Consider the following 13,901-nt stretch of genomic DNA (forward strand, 5'->3'; position numbering starts at 1 on the left):
TCTAAATACATAGGACTAAATTGGAGGTTTTACCCTGTGCTAACAGGGCAGGGGTCATGGGGTGGTGAGGAGAGACTAGTAGTCTCCATAATAAGGAGGAGATGCAAAACCCTACCTGCAGTTGGTTGCCCTGTCTTAAGATTGGCTTCTCCCATACAGAGGTTTCCTAGGGATATCCCTAAGTCTAGGCAACATGCTCTCTTTAGGTTGCAGTAACAGTTTCTCCCAAGGTTCACAAGAGCTTAATTGACCTTGTTTCCCTCTTCTCAGGAATCATATATTTAAAAAAAGGATGTCTGAACATTTGGGGGAGGGGGTGTGGCTGGTGCTACAGAACCCAGTGGGTCTGATTCTGAGCTGTAGTATTTATTTGTTTTTTTAGATACAAACAAAGGCAAAGAGGTAAAGAGTGAAAAAGACCAAAGCTTCCTTCAATGCAGTGGGAGCTAGAAGACTCTCTGTCATTAGCTACCACTCAGTCCCTTATAGTTATATCACAAGAAAGTTGTTTGCCTCAGAAAACACTGAAACCTCCAGAGCACCAGGCAGACAGTCCTAATGCAAAATCTCAGTATAGAGGACTTGGGAAGGAGCCCTTCCTCCTGGTATTTCTCTGAGTTGGACACTTACGTTTTTTTTTTCAATTTTTTTATTTATTTAAAAAAGGAGACATTAACAAAACCACTGGATAAGAGGGATACAACTCCACACAATTCCCACCACCAGATCTCTGTATCCCATCCCATATCCTGATAGTTTTCCTATTCTTTATCCCAAGGTCATTGTGGGATGCAGAAGGTGGAAGGTCTGGCTTCTATAATTGCTTCCCTGCTGAACATGAGCATTGACTGGTCGATCCATACTCCCAGCCTGCCTCTCTCTTTCCCTAGTAGGGTGGGGCTCTGGGGGAGCAGAGCTCCAGGACATATTGGTGGGGTTTTCTGTCCAGGGAAGTCTGGTCAGCATCATGCTACCATCTGGAACCTAGTGGCTGAAAAGAGAGTTAACATACAAAGCCAAACAAATTGTTGACCAGTCATGGACCTAAGGGCTGGGATAGTGCAGATGAAGTGTTGGGGGGTACTCACTGCAGACTGTTGTGTACTTTTGCTTTCAGGTATATATTTTGCCCTAGTTTATGGATACATGTGAACATATGCTCTATCTCAGGGGACCTGGTCTATATCTAGGTTTTGGGACTTTGTTAGGAAGTGAACCGCCTGGAATGGAATTAGAGAATACTATGAAAGGAAACGTCTCACCCAAGTATGAAGCTGAAGGGTTGTCATTCCACACCTGAAAATCTTGAGTTCTTGATGACAGAAGTCACCAGGACTGGCACAAACTCCCCAGTTTCAGTAATTTAGCCTAAGCTGGCACTCCTGACAGAGCAGCCAGTAGGGGAATCCCTATCTTGAGGGGGAGGGGAGTGACTGCTTGCTATTGGAGAAGAGAAAAAGCTGCTCTCCCTCTTATCTCCTTGACCTTCAAGGGCACAAAATGGACTATGTTTTTCTTGACTGTGGTGCCAGTGTGAATGGCTTCATGCCTCTCTGTGACCCAGAGCCAGAGAGCTGATGAAGAAATTCCAGGGAGACAAATGGAGATTACATGGAAATCAATCACACTCAGCTGGTAATCTCCACAGGCAACTGTTCAGTTTTATTTCCTTTTCATTTTTCTTGCTGTTCCTGGGATCAACTCCTTTAAGAGTTTGCCACCAGCTAGCCTTGATGATTAAATGGTAAATTTACACTAGTTGTTGGAAACTTCTGTAGAACTAAACCACTGTTCAGGACAATCAAAGGGTCTTGAGTCCTCTGGACCACTTAGAGCATGTTGACAGTTGAAGGACATTCCTTGGACTCTTTCCTATCAATGTCTAGATGGGGCTTTTAAATCATTTCCCCTTAAAATTCATTTAGAATTTTGATTTATTATCTCATGTAATAACCCTAGCAAAAAGGTAACTGTAGGGTTAATTAATTCAAACTCAACTACATAATCTGAGATCTTCCTCTTCTGCCATACTCAGCATACTTTTCCCAGATTAACATTCCTCATTGTCCCAAGAGGGTTGGGACAATGAATAAGTGGATAAAGTAAGAATTCTAATAAGGAAAAGGAAGAATTTATAGTGAGTAATGGCTACTGGGGTAGTTCAATCCAGGGTGTCCCTTGTTCAGAAATACCCATTCTCTTCTGCCCAGGTAATTAAGTACATTTTGTCTAGGCATGATGAGACTTCCTCAATATGCCCTCAACTCATATTTATTTCTTATTGTTCTCATGCGGAGGTGTGTGTGTGTGTGTGTGTGTGTGTGTGTGTGTGTGTGTGTTCACTGAACAGAACTGCTTGCTGTTGCTGCACATCTCAAAATTCCTCCTCCTTGTCTGCATGGGCCTTGCCCTGTGTCTGAATTCTACCCTGTCATGCTCCCTTTTCCCACACAAAGCAAGTGAAGGGAGCACAGGAATAGAAACAGCCTTTCTCTGTTCCCTACCACCCTTGTCTTTTAGAAATATTCTTTTTGTCATCCTGTTATATCTTGTTTCCATGTCTCTTATAATGATTTCTTAATTATTTCCTATCACCAAATGAGTGAGGTTTTCCTGATTTATCACAGGATATAGGTAGGTAAGCTCACAGAAATCCCTTCCAAATGGAATGTAGATTGTCTTTTAAATTTTTTTGATGCCAGAGGCTGATGCATTTGCTCTGCCCCTAACTCAGTACAGCCTAATTTTTATTTTGTTTTATTTTTGCTGACTTATTTACCTACTTCTTATCACCAGAGCTTTTCTGTGGCCACATGATTCCACCACTCTTCATGCCCCCCCTTTTGACCCCCTAGATAAAGGGTGATAGCTAGAGGGGAAGAAAGGAGGGATACCACAGCACCACTGCACTGCTTGTGAAATTTCCCTTGTGCATGTGCCCTCGTGGGTGCAGAAAGCTTCAGCCTATGTATTCATGCATGGCAAAGCATTCACTCTGCCAGATGAACTATTATTTTATACTTTTGAAAGACCGAGAGGAGAGAAACCAAAGCACTGCTCTACCATCTATGTAATTCCACTTACCTCTCTTCTTTTAAGTTTTTTTAAATATTTATTTACTTTCCCTTTTGTTGCCCTTGTTTTTTTATTGTTGTTGTAGTTATTGTTGTTGTTATTGATGCTGTTATTAGATAGGACAGAGAGAAATGGAGAGAGGAGAAGACAGAGGGGGAAAGACAGACACCTGCAGACTTGCTTCACTACTTTTGAAGTGACTCCCCTGCAGGTGGGAAGCTGGGGGTTCAAACGGGAATCCTTATGGCCGTCCTTGTGCTTTGCGCCACATGCGCTTAACCCACTGTGCTACTGCCCGACTTCCACCTCTCTTCTCTATGCTCTGTTGTGGTATTAGAGCTTGAACCTATGGCTTAATGCTTGGGAAGGCATGTACTCTTACCACTGATGCACCATTTTCTTCCCCATGGTCTTAAATGTTAGCAGAAAACAGTTCTATGAGAGGGTCTGTGAAAAGGTTTATAATCAGGGGTCAGACATATTTCTCACACTATGTGGAGAATACAACCTTTCCCCCTTGTTTCACAATAAGTGCAGATTTTTTAGGTGTACTAGAGTTGTTTTCCAAACCCAGATGTTGACTGCATCCCTCTTTATCTTAATGCCCCAGCCATGGAGGACATGACCTTATGTCATTGGGTAGGGCTTAATCTTCTAGCCAATCTGGTTTTGTTTGTTTGTTTTAATTTATTTCCTCTGACAGGATACAAAACAAGCACCCAATTTGCTTGAGTTTTACCAGTTGGCAAAGTGAAAGGGGGATCATTCTGTCTGGTTTTTGTGCCTACTCATGAGATTCTCATGCCCATCTCAGATAAAGAGAAACCAAGGCTTAGGGAGTAGGCACAAAAAACAGACAGAATGATCCCCCCTTTTTCTACTCGTAATTGAAAGAGCAGACAAACATTAGGAAGATTAGGAAGGCAGAGAGGAATTGGGTTTTCTAGCTTCTGAAGTTTAACTTTTATGTATCAAGGTTAGTCACCTCTCCCCTGGTAAATCACATCCATATGGACGGTCCATGTTCCACCCAGTTTTACAGTTAAATTTTAGTACAGTTTATTGACTTCACAGCCAGTGTTCTGTGACCGTCCATATGGATGTGAGTAGAAAAAATTCTTGTCAAACTTGTGTAAGCAGAAAAGGAAATCCATCAAATTTGTATCAGAAGGGACTGAGGTTGATCGCCTTCAGGCATGGCTGGACCCAAGGGCTCTGGCACCTCATGACATCTCTGGTGCTATTTGCTTCTTCATAGGCACAAGGCCTCTAGCAGTTCCAGACTTCCTTCCACTGGCTTTGTAGCTGAAGCAGAAAGAGAACATCTCTTTCTTTCTTTCTTTCTCTCTTTCTTTCTTTAATATTACCTTTTTTTATTGGGGGACTAATGTTTTACATTTGACAGTAAATGCAATAGTTTATACATGCATAACATTTCTCAGTTTTCCACATAACAATACGGCCTTCATCCTTTTAGAAAGAGAAAATTTCTTACCTGAGATTTGTCCTTAAAAGTCCTGAACCAACCTTCTGTATCCACTGTAGTAAAATACATCTAAAGGCTGATATGTAAACCTTTTACTATTGTCAAGAGACATTTTCTCTAGTTTATGGATCAAATATCCACTCATGGAGCTGTGGGAAAGGCCAGCCACTCTCATACTCATGGCTCTACAATGGGAGAAAGCCAACAGTCACACCAGAATGTGAGTTCTAGAAAAAGGGAGAGCTCAAGACAGGGTAGGTAGCTACCTGCCTTTGTACTTCAAACAGCAATTAATTTAATGTTCATTAATTGTCCTGAAGACCAAAACAACAATTAAATTCCCCTAATAAAGATCAAAAAGGGTGAATTACAATTATATAAATATACAATTATAATGTCATTTCAAAAACAGGTCATCTGTTATCAGTAATTCAGAAATTCTCTTTAAAGGATAAAATATCCATGGGGTCATTTACCAAACCCACACTCTTCATAATAGGAAAAGAATGGGCAGATTTTATTTCCCATAACTAATCTATGTACAATGTAGGCTTCCTAGGATCACTACACAACTTTTTGGTAGAGTAATGCTTCATTTATCTGGCATCATTAGGGAATAAGGTTTTTTTGGATGAGTGGGCTCTGCAGAGATGTTTGTGGTTTTAAGATTTTAATCTAAATAAATAAATAACCTTTCTTAAAGCTTTCCTTTGTGCTAATAGAATACAATAGACACAAATGTTTTCTAAGGCATTTTGCACCATGCTTCTAGAAGTTAGGGGTTATCCCGGTAGGTTTGAGAAGCATAAACGTGTGCTTTCTTTTCTGGCCATGATTTGGGTGCAGAGCATAGGAGGATCATAATATTTATATGTGAGGACCTAGGCCATGGCACACCCAATGGTGAACATTGGTTACCATGTGCAAGTCCCCAGTTCCCACCTCCAGGGGTCTTGTGAAACTGTGAAGCAGTGCTGCAGGTATCTCTCTTTTTCTCACCCTTTCTGTATCCCCCTTTTCTCTTGAATTTTTTCTGTCCTATCAAATGAAAAGAAGAGTAGAAGGGAAGGGAGGAAACAAAAGCTGTTAACTGGCTGCCAGAAGGGGTAAACTCGTGTAGACACCTACCCCCAGCAATAACCCTGGTGGAAGTTAATATATGTATGTGAAAAAAAAACATATTTGATGGAATAGCATGAAAAATTCTTAGCAGCATTGTAGATGACACCTGAATTAGGTTCACTTCTTAGCCAGATTTCCCTGTGCCCTCTCCACTCCTTCCTCCAATTTTTTTACCCATGTGCCTTTGGGAAGAAGTGCTGATTCTGTGCCTTACCAGTGTCTCTCCAAGCTGCAGGGTTCTTTTTCTTCTTCAGTATGTACAGTCAGGAGCCCCATAACCAAACATTGACTGTACTGACATGCATAGCAGTTTCCCAGTAGACTGTGCATAAAGCCCAAGTCTGTGATAGAAACTGCATTGAATCTGTATATTGCTTTTGAGCCCAGGTTTGTGTATTTACACTCTGTGACATTCACATAGAAATAAAATTGCCTAACATTTCTCAGGACATACCTGGTCATTAAGTGGCATGTGACTGTACTGTCTTGAGCTTTCTCCACCACTGCATCATTTTCACTTTATTCTGGAGAATAACTAACTGAGCATTGCCATGAGAAACCGGATAGTTAAATTTTTAAAAGTGGGGAGTTGGGCGGTAGCACAGCGGGTTAAGCGCACATGGTGCAAAGCACAAGGACCAGTGGAAGGATCCCGGTTTGAGCCCTGGTTTGAGCCCCCAGCTCCCCACCTGCGGGGAAGTCGCTTCACAGTGAAGCGACTCCCCCTATCTGTCTTCCCCTCCTCTTCCCTTTTCTCTCTGTCCTATGCAACAATGAGGGCAACAATAATAACTACAACAATAAAACAAGGGCAACAAAAGGGAATAAATAAATATTTAAAAAAAATTTTAAGTGAATGACATTAAAATGCATACATCAGTCCATATTAACAGAACAGAGGTTTCATTGTTTTTCTAGGAAATAGATCCAAAGGCTATAGGGCTGTAGACTCCCACTAGTAAGAGGTTGGTGGAGTCTCAGGGACACTGACAACAGATCAGTGAAAGCCTCTGCTTATTGAGCCCCACTGTGACCGAGGTAACTTACAAGGTTCTGGCTTTTCTGTGCTCTAGTCCTTGTGGAGAAGGGTCAGCCTGCTCATCTCTGTACCTGGCTGTTGCTTGCTGCTCTTGGGACCTGTCTCTCAGACAGATGCAGGGTTTTATCTATTTTAAATGCATTCTTATTTTTATTTATAGGGTTCTTATTTCCATGTCATTGCCAGTGTGGTAAAGGGAAACCATCCTAAAACTCTCATACAGGGACATCCCTACTGTGACTCACTGGGAGTTCACACTGACCTTAGTCACAAACCTAGCACTGACTGAGTCCACCTGTGTCCCAAGCCCACAGTCCAGGAGTCACATTCTACACAAAGTTCCGTGGCCACTTATTTTGAGCACAAGAGGGTCTTCAGACCTGGCTACTCAGGATTATTCAGAACTAATGAGTTTGATCAGCCAGTTGAATGCTGTGTATCTACAGAAGCCTGTCTTTATCAAATGTGATGATCAATCCAAAAGTCCAATTGTAGCAGGACCAAGTGGGGTTTGAATTGTTATGTGGAAAACTGGGAAATATAATGTATGTACAAACTATTGTATTTTACTACCAAATGTAAACCATTAATCCCTCAATAAAGAAATTTTTTTAGAAGTCCAATTGTATTTCTCATGGATGATAATTTATTGAGGTACAGGGCACTAGAGCTCTTACTCCTGGGCCGACTCGTTCAGTCATTTTATTTCAAATAAAAAAAGGAGAGACACCACAGTACCAGAGCTTCCCTCAGTGCTATGGATCTCCCTTGTGGAGCCAGGGCTTGAATGTAGGCCCCACATATGCCTCACATTCGTTCACCCTCCAAGGTGAGCTATCTCCTGGCCTCAGATAGTGAATTTTTTAATATTATTTTTTATTGCCAGCAGAGTTATTTGCTGGAATTTGGTGCTTACACAACAAATTAACCCTCACTGCAGCCATTCTCTCTCTCTCTCTCTCTCTCTCCCTCTTCCTCTCTCTTTTATTTGGTAGGACAGAGAGAAATTGAGAGAGGAGGGGGAAGAGAGAGAAAAAAAGAAAGATAACTGCAGTGCTGCTTCACCACTCATGAAGCTTCCTTTCTAAGGTGAGGACCAGGAGCTTGAACCTAGGTCCTTGCATATGGTAAGGTCTCTACTTAACTAGGTGTACCATTGCCTGGACCTGGGGATTCAAGTATCTTTCTCTTTCTTTCTTCTCTTCTTCCTTCTTTTCTTCCTCTCTTTCTTCCTTTCTTCCTTTATTTATTTATTTTTACTAGAGTACTGCTCAGTTCTGGCTTATGGTGATATAGGGGATTGAACCAGGGACCTCTCAAAGCCTCAGGAATGAGAGTCTATTTGTAAATCCATTATGTTATATCCCCTGCCTGATATTTAATTACAGAGAAATTGAGAAGAGAGGGGGAGAAAGAAAGATATCAGCAGCACTACTCCACTGCTTATGAAGACTCTCCTCTGCAAGTAGGGAGCTAGAGACTTGAACCCAGGTCCTCGTACACAATATGTACACTCAACGGGGTGTGCCACTGCCAGCCCACAGATGGCAATTTTTTAAATTTTTATTTATTTGCAAAAATTTTTTTTGCTTTGTATTTTGAAATAATTTTAAATTTACCAAAAGAAATATAAAACTAGTCTTTGTACTCTTCCTCTAGCTTGCCCTGAAAGTGCCATCTAATAAAATACCACAGTACTGTTAACTACATCATGAAACACTATCATTAATATGCAGACCTTATCTGAACCCTGGTAACTATTTCCACTGCTGTTCTTTTCCTGTTCCAGGATCCACTTTTACACTTATCTGTTACACCTCCTTTAATCTCCTTCAACCTCTGACACTTCCTCAGTCTTTTCTTTTTATTTCATGACATTGACACTTTTGAAAAGAGTAGCCAATTATTTTGCAGACTGTCTCACCATTTGGGTTTGTCTGATGTTCCCTCTTAGTTTGTTTGGTACATTTGGACAAAGATGTCACTGAAGTGACATGCACCTTTCTCAGCATGTCCTCTCGGAAGCACATGATGCCTTATTACAGTGACATCAACTTTGATCATCCAATTAGTTGAGGTCCACCACATTTCTCCAGTAAAGTTAGTTTACCTCTTTGCAATTAATAAATGTCTTATAGGGAGATGCTTTGAGGCTATGTGAATATATAATTATAGGAGCATTTCCTTTTTTCAATTTATTTAATTTATTTATTTTGCCTCCAGGGTTATTGCTGGGGTTTGGTGCCTGCACCATAAAACCACTGCTCCTGGAGGCCATTTTTCCCCCTTTTTGTTGCCCTTGTTATTGTAGCCTCATTGTGGTTATTATTGTTGTTGTTGTTCATTGCTGGATAGGATGGAGAGAAATAGAGAGAGGAGGGGAAGACAGAGAAGGGGAGAGAAAGACAGACTCTTGCAGACCTGCTCCACCACCTGTGAAGTGACTCCCCTGCAGGTGGGGAGCTGGGGGCTCAAACTGGGATCCTTATGCCGGTCCTTGCACTTTGCACCATGTGCGCTTAACCTGCTGAGCTACTGCCCAATCCCCTTTTCAATTTATTTTTTAAAAACTTTTTTCTTTCCTTTTTTATTATTTTTATTTATGTATTGGATAGAGACAACCAGAAATTGACAGAGAAGGAGAAAGAGGGAGGCAGAGATATACCTGTAGCACTACATCACTACTCACACAGCTTTCCCCCTGCAGCTGGAGACTGGGGGCTTGAACCTGGAACCCTTGCACATTGTTAAATGTGCACTCAACCAGGTGTGCCACCACCGAGCCCCCCTGCAGGAATATTTCCTTTAAAGAATGTTTTATGTAAAGGTCTACCTAGCCAGAAAAGCAAGAAACAAGTTGTTTCTATAGAAATGGACATGGTATGGGATGGCAGCCCAGTACTCTCCTCCCTTCTGTCTAAAACACACCTCCCAGTTGCCCCTCAGCTTCTGAAATGTTGTTGAGCTCTCAGTGGACTGCAAGCTTTAGCTTTGGGGCTTTCTGACACTTGAGTAAGCTGTAAAGCCCTGTGCTCAAAGTATTCTGCAAGATGATAGCTTCCAAGGTGAGATTAGCCAAGTTAGATGTAACTAACAGAATGCGAAGTGTAACTGATGCAGATCAGCAGAGCCTTCTGTGTACCACTTACTGTGCTAAATTCAGGGAATGTAAAATTTACAAACTGAGTTCCCTCCCATGACTCCTGAATCATTTCTTTGAGAACAGAGAAGAGAATTACCTGGCTGAAGGAAGAGACACAGATGGAAGAAACAAGCAAATAATCCATTTGAGGTAGACAGATGCTTGAGGATTTCTTTCTGTTTGTATTTTCCTTGCTTGCAAGGCTCACCCTGATCTAAGTAGCTGTCATGATTTGGTCAAAAGCAGTTACTTTTCCTCTGAAAAGGTTGTGTATGCAGTTGAGTGAAAGGGGAAAAAAAAGACAAAGTTCTAACCATCTCTCACCTCAGAGTCATTCTTTGGTGCCTTTGAGTCTCCTTCCCCGATTTGGATATTCCCAGTCCTCGTCCTTCATGGATGAGGTACTTTCTCTGTCTATAATTACATTATTATTCCAGACACTGTCTGAAAGCTTCCTGCTGCAGAGGGAGGATTAGGCCGAGGAGACTGGGCGTCCACCCGAGTCTGGTGGAGGAGATTATGCCTCTGGATCCTTGCTCCCTGGCTGAGCTTTTGTTACTTCATTAGTCTCCTCTCTCTCCCCCTTGATCATAGTGGCAGGGACAGGATGCATCCCCTTGTATAGATGAATGCAAGCACCTCTAATGAAGCTTTATAATCATTCGTTTCAAACACATCAGGGAACTGTCAAAACCACTCTCATTGCAGGGAATTTTGGGGGTAGGAAATAATTTTCAAAGGCATATGTTTCTCAAGGGAGTAAAGCAGCAAATATCATCTCTTTAAATTCTGCTTAACATGAAGCCTTTATTGACTGCTTGTGATGGTTCTGCACAGTTTAATGCTCTTTTAAGTGAATATTATTTAGCTTCTTCACGCAAGGCAACATGGCCAAGTGGTTCTTTACATTGAGCTGCTGATCTCAACCAGAAGTTGTGTATAAAGCAGTTACAGTTTAATTAACTGGTACTAGATCTTATGGAATGTCAAGTTAGAGGGAATAGATACATATTACTTTATGATCGAGCCTCTACAAAAAGTGTAGATAGGGCCACTATTTCCTTTCTAATAGAAGGAGTTATGGGCTGACCCAATTAACAGCCATGGAGTGTGGTGTGGTATGAAGGGGCCCTGTTACTAGACAGCTGTACCCAGCCAATCCATCTCAAGGAATCTGACTTCAGAGGGCCATAAAATCCCTGACACTGTTAATTTCATTTTATGAGAAACCACTGAAAATCATCCACTCATGCTTTGCCTTTAGCTTTTGACGGAGAAGAGAGTGTTGAAGGACCATGGGTGAATCTGAGGTAGAGGGGAAGTACTGATTCAACCTATTCCAGTAGACAGACATGGCAACAGAAGAACTGAGGCTATAGGGAGTGGGTCTGGCTCTTGCCACTGTTCTGTACCTCCTGCAGCTCTGTCTTCTTGCTAACAACTGTCCCCAGCCCTCCCCCAACTGACCACGTGGCCCCTGAGGACAACTCTACTCCTATCTTAGGCATCTGTTTCTCCTAATACAGTAGTTGGGAAGGTTCCCTGGGCCATGAGTCCAAGGTCTCACTGCCAAACACTCTGTGACTGCACAGAGGGGTCACTAGCCTGGGTCCAGGTCCCACATGGATTCTTTGCAGTCCTTTGCTTCATGGTGTGCACATTTTGTCACTGTGGCTCTTCTGTCTTCCCTACCCAACTGAAAACTCCTTTCTATCTATTGATAGCACCTTTGACATAGGAGGGAGTCTTCCTAGTTAATTACTCACAAGTGTGGGGTTCACCTCAATCTGCAGACCCTTGTCCAATCTGGGTTACAAGTGACCCACTCCACCTCTGGGGGACAAGTAGACCAGCAAGTAGGAGTTGTGAGTCACAATGGTCTTATGTTCACAGAGGCTTCAGTCATGTTGTGTTTTCATTGCTCTTTACTATTCTGACAATATTTCTATTGAAATTGTTCAAGATAGTAGGCTGGAAAGTAATGTTTTTCAAAGATAAGGAAGTAGCAATATTAGAATAAAAGAGACTGAGATCAGGCTTTTTGACTGTCCACCATGACCCTTGGGTCTCCATCCAAGATGAAGTCTTTATTTCAACCCTCTTCTGGAGTACTGGCTCTGCCTCAGTATCCACTCAGGACTCAGCCAACACTGCAGACCTCACAGGCAGAAATCATAGCAGTCACACTCCCCTCCTGACCTCACTCCAGGGTACACAGACATTTTCCTTCTTTTAGGGAAACCTGAATCAAGTAAAAGAAGCTCCCACAGAGTCCACCAAGCCTGCAGGGTTCCTCCCTCGTTGTCAGTATTTATATTTTGGTAGTGATGTATGTGGGCTGCTGCTCCGGGTTCTCTGCCCCCCCGGCCACTGTCAGCGAAGGTCAGAGTGGCCCCCTGAGAGTCCTAAGGTAGCTCTGCGTGGTGAGGGAAAGTGCTCAGAGAGACAAGCAGTCAGCTCTGGGAGAGCCTCTTGTGAGGCACTCGTTTATTGAGAGAGAAAGCAGGCAGATATACCCATTTCATAGGGAAAAGGTTAAGGTAATCATTAACCCAAACACAAAGCAACACAATGCATAGTCACATTTTGACCTACAAACTATTTTATCACAAGTGAAGAGTTATTATACAAGGTTTTATCCAAACTCACAGTGCAGTTTTTCCCAGAGGTAAATTACAGGCACTGCAGAGGAGGGAGAGGAGAGGGGCAGTTGAGTAACAGAACATTTGCGGTGGTTTTCAAGTTTGGCCAAACACAATACACAGTAATTCATGGCCTGTGTTTTTAGGGGAGAGAAGGGGTATGTGCAGAAAGGTAGCTTCCATCCAGAGACGCCATCAGTCATTAGTTCATGAGGTTGGGGGAACCTGTCATTGTCATCACCCAGAGAAGGGAGAGCCTGGGGTTGACCTACTCGGACCTCATAGAATCAATGACCTGGACTTCCCAGGCAGTGGGCCCACTCTTCAACAGATGTACGGATCTTTGCCATGACTTTCCAAGTCTTTTGCTTCTTGTCCCTCGCCCTCAAGAACGTGGCCTCAGACAGGAGGTAGACTTGGAAAGGAGAATCTGATTGGACCAGTAGGAAAGCCTGTTTTTGGCTATGCCTAACCTAGAAGGGGTGTAAAGTATCCTTGGTTTCCTGATGTTAAGGAGCCTTCCCAAAGAGATACACATCACCTTCCCTCCTCCCTTCAACCCAGTAAACAGAGACAGAAGTACTTGCAAAAGCCTTCGAAGCAACAACTTCTTTTACAGCCTGCAGACTGTTTTTTCAGTGATCAGATTTGCTATGAATTTATAGAGTGTTTTGATTCTTAATCCACAATGTGCATCTTTAATGGCTCCAAGTTTGGATAATTCCATGCTGTTTATATCCTAGCAGCAATGGTTTATGCATATTCCCCGAGTTATTACCCTCCTAGGAGATGAGTGAGCAGCCTCCTTTTACAAAAGACAGCCCCATCTGTCCCGAGCTGTGTCTGTCTCCTCAAAGTTCATATTCGTACTGAGTGTTAGGAAAGTGTGACAGCTGGAGAGGCCCCGCCTCAGCATGCAGGCACGTGTGTTGGCAGGTTCCTGGACCCTCTTACTAACCTCGCAGATGGCCCTGAATTTGAAAATCACCAGTTAGGCATTTCACAGTTGCTGAAGTTTTGGGTTTTTTGTTGTTTTTTTTTTCTTCCTATTGAGACATTTTCCAGCTTCATTAAAAAAAGTCACCCTCCTCTCTCCACTGCCATCATGAAAGGACTTCATGAATATGTGACAACATCCTTTTAAAAAACGAACCAGGAATTTTCTTTCTGAGAGTCTAGTCTGAAGAAGTCATCAAAAATATCATGTTTATTGAAAAATATATATATATATGTATTTGATATATTTTACATATATCTATAACAAGAAAATTTTAATGCTGAAAAATTAGAAACAGATGTCTGGTAGTGGGGGATATGACTCTTCCAGGTATTAGAATACAATGCATTCTTTGAAAATACTTTCAGGGGGCTGGGCGGTAGCACAGTGGGTTAAGC

General features: G+C 42.3%; 1 protein-coding gene across 4 annotated transcripts in view; it reads left to right on the plus strand.

Moving 5' to 3' along the window:
• The window catches only part of GALNT10 (polypeptide N-acetylgalactosaminyltransferase 10), a 220,122-nt gene that overhangs the window by 37,261 nt on the left and 168,960 nt on the right, over window positions 1-13,901 (plus strand). Inside the window, exon 1 of one of the 4 annotated variants that reach the window (XM_060198025.1) lies at window positions 7,791-7,811. The exons of the other annotated variants lie outside the window; for them this stretch is intronic. The gene's annotated coding sequence lies outside the window, so the exon portion shown is untranslated. Of the gene's footprint in view, window positions 1-7,790; window positions 7,812-13,901 lie in introns of those variants that run through there. 4 annotated transcript variants of the gene reach the window in all.

Source organism: Erinaceus europaeus, chromosome 9, assembly GCF_950295315.1.
Source record: "Erinaceus europaeus chromosome 9, mEriEur2.1, whole genome shotgun sequence".
Lineage (NCBI taxonomy): Eukaryota > Metazoa > Chordata > Mammalia > Eulipotyphla > Erinaceidae > Erinaceus > Erinaceus europaeus.